The 6,487-nt window shown below is 39.4% G+C and overlaps 1 non-coding gene across 1 annotated transcript; it reads left to right on the top strand.

Annotated features, from left to right (window-relative positions):
- Positions 1–2,612: 2,612 nt before the first annotated feature.
- Positions 2,613–2,686, top strand: Trnas-aga (transfer RNA serine (anticodon AGA)). Its single transcript has one exon. It is a non-coding gene; the product is annotated as a tRNA-Ser (tRNA).
- Positions 2,687–6,487: the final 3,801 nt, after the last annotated feature.

Raw genomic sequence — 6,487 nt, 5'->3', positions numbered from 1 at the left:
TTGTGATTGAAACTAAATTAAGTTACGACAGACTTTCCTTTTTACTTAACCAACCCACAGCTGATTAACGAAACGAAGTAACTGGTGCACAGAAGGATTCCAATCGAGTGATATGCACTACACACCAATAAGCGCAAATATCTCACTCGTATTACTCACAACTGATTATCTATACAAGATATCCACCTACAAATAAAAATTTGAAGCTCTCCTTTTAGCAGAACACTGATATTAGTCAGAATCAATGATTGTTTGACATAGATTAACGGATGTAGTGAATGTAAATACAACAATAGGTCTGCTGATTAAGCCTACATATTCTCCAGTTACCTGCAAAAGAAAATTAATAGACCAGGACGGGAACATAACATTTAGTCTAATTAAAATTATCACTAAAAGAATTCCTGTAAGAAACAAGGTAAACCTATTAGGTAAGTAAAACCAAAATGTGGAAAAAACTGTCAATGTGTCTAACACAATTTGTGAATCTATTTCAAGCCGTAACATAAGATTGAATCAATCGACATGTAATTTTTTATCTGATTTCAGCTATACATCTTATAACTATACACAGACACATCTTGTTGACGAAAAGAAAGGACTCAATGTCACATAAATAAAATGAACTACAATCTTTCATTATTCATAAGAAAATCAATTCACATTAGAATGGGTAAAGCTAAAATCTCGTCCTTTTACTTCAGGAAGCGTACTTTTGAAACTCTTGGTGGAGGTTCAGTTGTCCCTGAATAGCCCAAAAATGTTCCTTGATTAGGTATCCTAAGTACCAAAATGTATAGGGATCATTTTACAAAATATTGCCATTTTTTCATCATTAATGAGGGTTATCAATGAGTCTGTATGAGTACTATTCTCCAATATGAAATTGCTGTACTAAATTTGCCAGACTTGTGGTTCCTTTCGTTTTATTGATTTCTTTGTTTAATTAGTGAAAGCCTCCTGAATCTTTCCTTCCCACTGACTTTTCTTAGTAGGGACTCAGAGTAATACATTCAGCCAGTCATATTTCTCCTTTGTCTACACATCAGTTCTACAGGAGTGAATCATGTGGATGTATCCAGAATATTGTTGATGGTTTCCTCAGATTCCTGTAAATAGTTGATCGAGACAGTTAAATACTATTCAAACATCAGCTTGATTTCATTGTTGACAGCCTTATGTTGGGACATGGGATTGGGTAAAGACTATGGCAAAAATGTCAACGAGAAAAAATTTCGATTTGTCAAGTGTTTCCTTTTATAATCCTATGTTGTTCTTCAAACATTACAGAATAATGTAAACGGAGATTTGTTAACTGTTGTCTCTGTGAGGGTCTTAGATCTTCCCGTTAATTCGTTTCTGGTAAACTTGCTCTTCGATGGCCAGTACTTCGCAGTTGAAACTGAAAATGTTCGTCCTTTGTTTTACTGATAGTAGACACGAGATATTATCTGGAGTGTTGCCTGTTCTATAAATCCACCCTGCTTCAGCAGTTTGGTTCTGGTGATTTTTCTGTGGACCTGGAAAGATTCACGGCCCATAGAAAAGTCTTATGTGGCGTTCTTTTCTGGGAAAATGTCACGTTTCAAGATGCGATGTATTATTAAATCCCCAAGTGACAGAAACAAAGATACTTTCACGACATTTCCTATTGTAATAAACTTCCTTGCTTACAACCATACAGTCTGGGATTTCATACCAACAGCTGTGTTGCAGTCTCTTGCTGTTAATTCGGGTAATTCCATGCATTCTAAAATCTTATCGAAGATGCCAGCCATGAAGCAATTACAGGAGCTAGTTCTTAGGTTCATCTTCGACCAGGTTCTACTTGGTAACATGGAATACTCGTTGCCACAGCGAATTGTGACCTCCGCCACACACCGCTTGATGGCTATCGGAGTATATATATATATATATATATATATATATATATATATATATATTATGTATTAAGTTATTTCCATTATTACTTGCCTGACCAATTCTTCCAAATGTCGGACCAATTCATAATTGGTTCCCACATGAGGTGACTGCTATTTTGTGCATGGCTCAGACCGATGTGAAATCCATCATGAGAGAAGCATACACGTCCACATTCTTGTATTAAATCAATAGAACCAACAGTAGAGCGAAATTCTTTCAGATTTCTTTCTAGCTCATTTAAAAGCCTTTCACACACATCTACCTCCAAATTTGCTTTGAGAATCCTTAAAATATATATGTGCACTAAGTTTAACCCCAGTACCTTCAATTATGGGGATACTATTTTAACTACAGACTAAGACTCTCGCTGCAGAACAAAAATGGCTCAGCACTGAAAAGTTCCTTGTGTGGTCACTCTTCAGTACTCCATGACCACTATCTAGACAGCAATTATTTCTCAAAAGCTTAATATCTCGTACAACACTTCATCATTTCAACTGCCTATACATCATTTTCTCCTCCTGCGGACCCTGATCCGCAACTTACGTTCTGTAGGTAGTTCTATTAATAAGGAAGTTCATTTTGGAAACCATTTATTAGTATTTTAGTGTTTACAATCCTCTTGTAATCACCAGTGGTCTAGGGGTATTTATTATCTTTAAAAAAAAAAAAGAAAAAGGGGGGGGGGGGGTGGGCGTAGCTCAGATGGTAGAGCGCTCGCTTAGAGTGCGAGAGGTACTGGGATCGATACCCAGCGCCTCCAGAATTTAAAACGCCGGCACGGTAGCTCAGCGTGTTTGGTCAGAGAGCCGGTTGGCCTCTGTATTAAAAAAAACTGAGTGGAAGGATCAATCACCGAACTTGAAAAGGATGTCTTGCGACGTCCGCAACGAGCAGACACAACGATCAACAAAAAAAAAAAAAAAAGGTAGCGTCTTTGATTCATAATCGAAACGTCTTCGGTCCCAGGTTCGATCCCCGCCACTGCCTAAATTTTAATAAATAGTCCGCATTGGCGGCCGAAGCCTTCCGGCATAAGAAGTCAGCCTCATTCTGCCAACGGCCTTGTCAAAAGGGCGGAGTAGTGGATAGAGGTTCAGGGCACTCTCTTGTCCTAGGGGTGGGAAATTGCCCCTAAAGGCGGAAGAATCAGCAATGATCAACGACATGAGGATGCAGAATGGAAACCACTGCATTATAGACACGTAACGTGTATCCACAGGACATGTGGCCTGTAATTGAAAAAGTGTCATGATGATCTCTTCATTGGCAAAAGATTCCGGAATAGTCCCCCATTCGGATCTCCGGGAGGGGACTGCCAAGGGGGAGGTTACCATGAGAAAAAGATTGAATAATCATCGAAAGGATAACGTTCTACGAGTCGGGGCGTAGAATGTCAGAAGCTTGAACGTGGTAGGGAAACTAGAAAATCTGAAAATGGAAATGCAAAGGCTCAATCAAGATATAGTAAGGGTCAGTGAAATGAAGTGGAAGGAAGACAAGGATTTCTGGTCAGATGAGCATCGGGTAATACCAACAGCAGCAGAAAAAGGTATAACAGGTGTAGGATTCGTTATGAATAGGAAGGTAGGGCAGAGGGTGTGTCACTGTGAACAGTTTAGTGACTGGGTTGTTCTAATCAGAATCGACAGCAGACCAACACCAACAACGATAGTTCAGGTATACATGCCGACGTCGCAAGCTGAAGATGAACAGATAGAGAAAGCCTATGAGGATATTGAAAGGGTAATGCAGTATGTCGAGGGGGACGAAAATCTAATAGTCATGGGCGACTGGAATGCAGTTGTAGGGGAAGGAGTAGAAGAAAAGGTTACAGGAAGATATGGGCTTGGGACAAGGAATGAATAAGAAGAAAGATTAATTGAGTTCTGTAACAAGTTTCAGCTAGTAATAGCGAATACCTTGTTCAAGAATCACAAAAGGAGGAGGTATACTTGGAAAGGGCGGGGAGATACTGGAAGATTTCAATTAAATTACATAATAGTCAGACAGAGTTTCCGAAATCAGATACTGGACTGTAAGGCGTACCCAGGAGAAGATATAGATTCAGATCACAATATAGTAATGATGAAGAGTAGACTGAAGTTTAAGACATTATTCAGGAAGAATCAATACGCAAAGAAGTGGGATACGGAAGTACTAAGGAATGACGAGATACGTTTGAAGTTCTCTAACGCTATAGATACAGCGATAAGGAATAGCGCAGTAGGCATTACAGTTGAAGAGGAATGGACATCTCTAAAAAGGGTCATCACAGAAGTTGGGAAGGAAAACATAGGTGCAAAGAAGGTAGCTGCAAAGAAACCATGGGTAACAGAAGAAATACTTCAGTTGATTGATGAAAGGAGGAATTACAAACATGTTCTGGGAAAATCAGGAATACTGATATACAAGTCGCTGAGGAATGAAATAAATAGGAAGTGCAGGGAAGCTAAGACGAAATGGCTGCAGGAAAAATGTGAAGACATCGAAAAAGATATGATTGTCGGAAGGACAGACTCAGCATACAGGAAAGTCAAAACAACCTTTGGTGACATTAAAAGCAACGGTGGTAACATTAAGAGTGCAACGGGAATTCCACTGTTAAATGCAGAGGAGAGAGCAGATAGGAGGAAAGAATACATTGAAAGCCTCTATGAGGGTGAAGATTTGTCTGATGTGATAGACGAAGAAAATTGAGAATGCGCTAGGTGACGATCAGTTTGGCTTTAGGAAAAGTAAAGGAACGAGAGAGGCAATTCTGACGTTACGGCTGATTATGGAAGCAAGGCTCAAGAAAAATCAAGACACGTTCATAGCGTTTATCGACCTGGAAAAAGCGTTCGACAATATAAATTGGTGCAAGCTGTTCGAGATTCTGAAAAATGTAGGGGTAAGCTATAGGGAGAGACGGATCATATACAATATGTACAACAACCAAGAGGGAATAATAAGAGTGGACGATCAAGAACGAAGTGCCCGTATTAAGAAGGGTGTAAGACAAGGATGTAGCCTTCCGCCCCTACTCTTCAATCTGTACATCGAGGAAGCAATCATGGAAATAAAAGAAAGGTTCAGGAATGGAATTAAAATACAAGGTGAAAGGATATCAATGATACGATTCGCTGCTGACATTGCTATCCTGAGTGAAAGTGAAGAACAATTAAATGATCTACTGAACGGAATGAACAGTTTAATGAGTACACAGTATGGTTTGAGAGTAAACTGGAGAAAGACGAAGGTAATGAGAAGTAGTAGAAATGAGAAGAGCGAGAAACTTAACATCAGGATTGAGGGTCACGAAGTGAATGAAGTTAAGGAATTCTGCTACCTAGGCAGTAAAATAACCAATGACGGACGGAGCAAGGAGGACATCAAAAGCAGACTCGCTATGGCAAAAAAGGTATTTCTGGTCAAGAGAAGTCTACTAATATCAAATACGGGCCTTAATTTGAGGAAGAAATTTCTGAGGATGTGCGTCTGGAGTACAGCATTGTATGGTAGTGAAACATGGACTGAGGGAAAACCGGAACAGAAGATAATAGAAGCATTTGAGATGTGGTGCTATAGACGAATGTTGAAAATTTGGTGGACTGATAAGATAAGGAATGAGGAGGTTCTACGCACAATCGGAGAGGAAAGAAATATGTGGAAAACACTGATAAGGAGAAGGGACAGGACGATAGGACATCTGCTAAGACATGAGGGAATGACTTCCATGGTACTAGAAGGGGCTGTAGAGGGCAAAAACTGTAGAGGAAGACAGAGATTGGAATATTTCAAGCAAATAATTGAGGAAGTAGGTTGCAAGTGCTACTCTGAGATGAAGAGGTTAGCACTGGAAAGGAATTCGTGGCGGGCCGCATAAAACCAGTCAGAATAATGATGAAAAAAAAAATTCTTCTTGTCCGGTACAAATAGCTGGAATTATCTATATTTTTAGTAACTTTCCTTCCCTTAGCACGTTAGCATAGTTTCATGCAGATTAGTAGTTGAAACGGCAACTGCAGTGATTTATTGGTACTGGCTAACAAGGATATAATTTTCTAGAAAGTGATATGGGGCTTAATGTATGCAGCCTGTCAGATTAGCCCATCTCTCTTTGATTTTGCTGGATAGCCCCCAATCCTTTTCATCCCGACAGCAAACATTCTCCACTGTGAAGAGTATCTTGTTCTTCCATTGATTAAAATTCGAACCGAATTGCTCCTTTATATTGTCCAGCTTCCTCTTCTTTCCATGATGTGTAGGTGTAGGGTAATTTGGCTAAAGATAACTCCATTTGTTCTGCAAGATGTAGAGTGACTTGGGCAGCCATAGAGTTTGCTCATTTATTGACTTTGAAAGCAAAATTTTCCATTTTTGTGTTGAGATGTATCGCAGTTAACTTTTCAAGTCAAGTACTGATATTCATCACTTGCTCCACTACATGAGCTGCCGTTCCATCTGATGTTCCTTACATGATCTTGACTTCATACAACTCATTAGGTAAGTTTTCTATCTACCAGGGAAATAGTACCTATGCCTTGCATAGTTCTACCGTTTCATTAGCTAATGCAGCTAC

The sequence above is a fragment of the Schistocerca gregaria genome, chromosome 5 (assembly GCF_023897955.1).
Source record: "Schistocerca gregaria isolate iqSchGreg1 chromosome 5, iqSchGreg1.2, whole genome shotgun sequence".
In the NCBI taxonomy this organism is placed as follows: Eukaryota; Metazoa; Arthropoda; class Insecta; order Orthoptera; family Acrididae; genus Schistocerca; species Schistocerca gregaria.
This window is presented reverse-complemented; position numbering and strand designations above follow the sequence as displayed.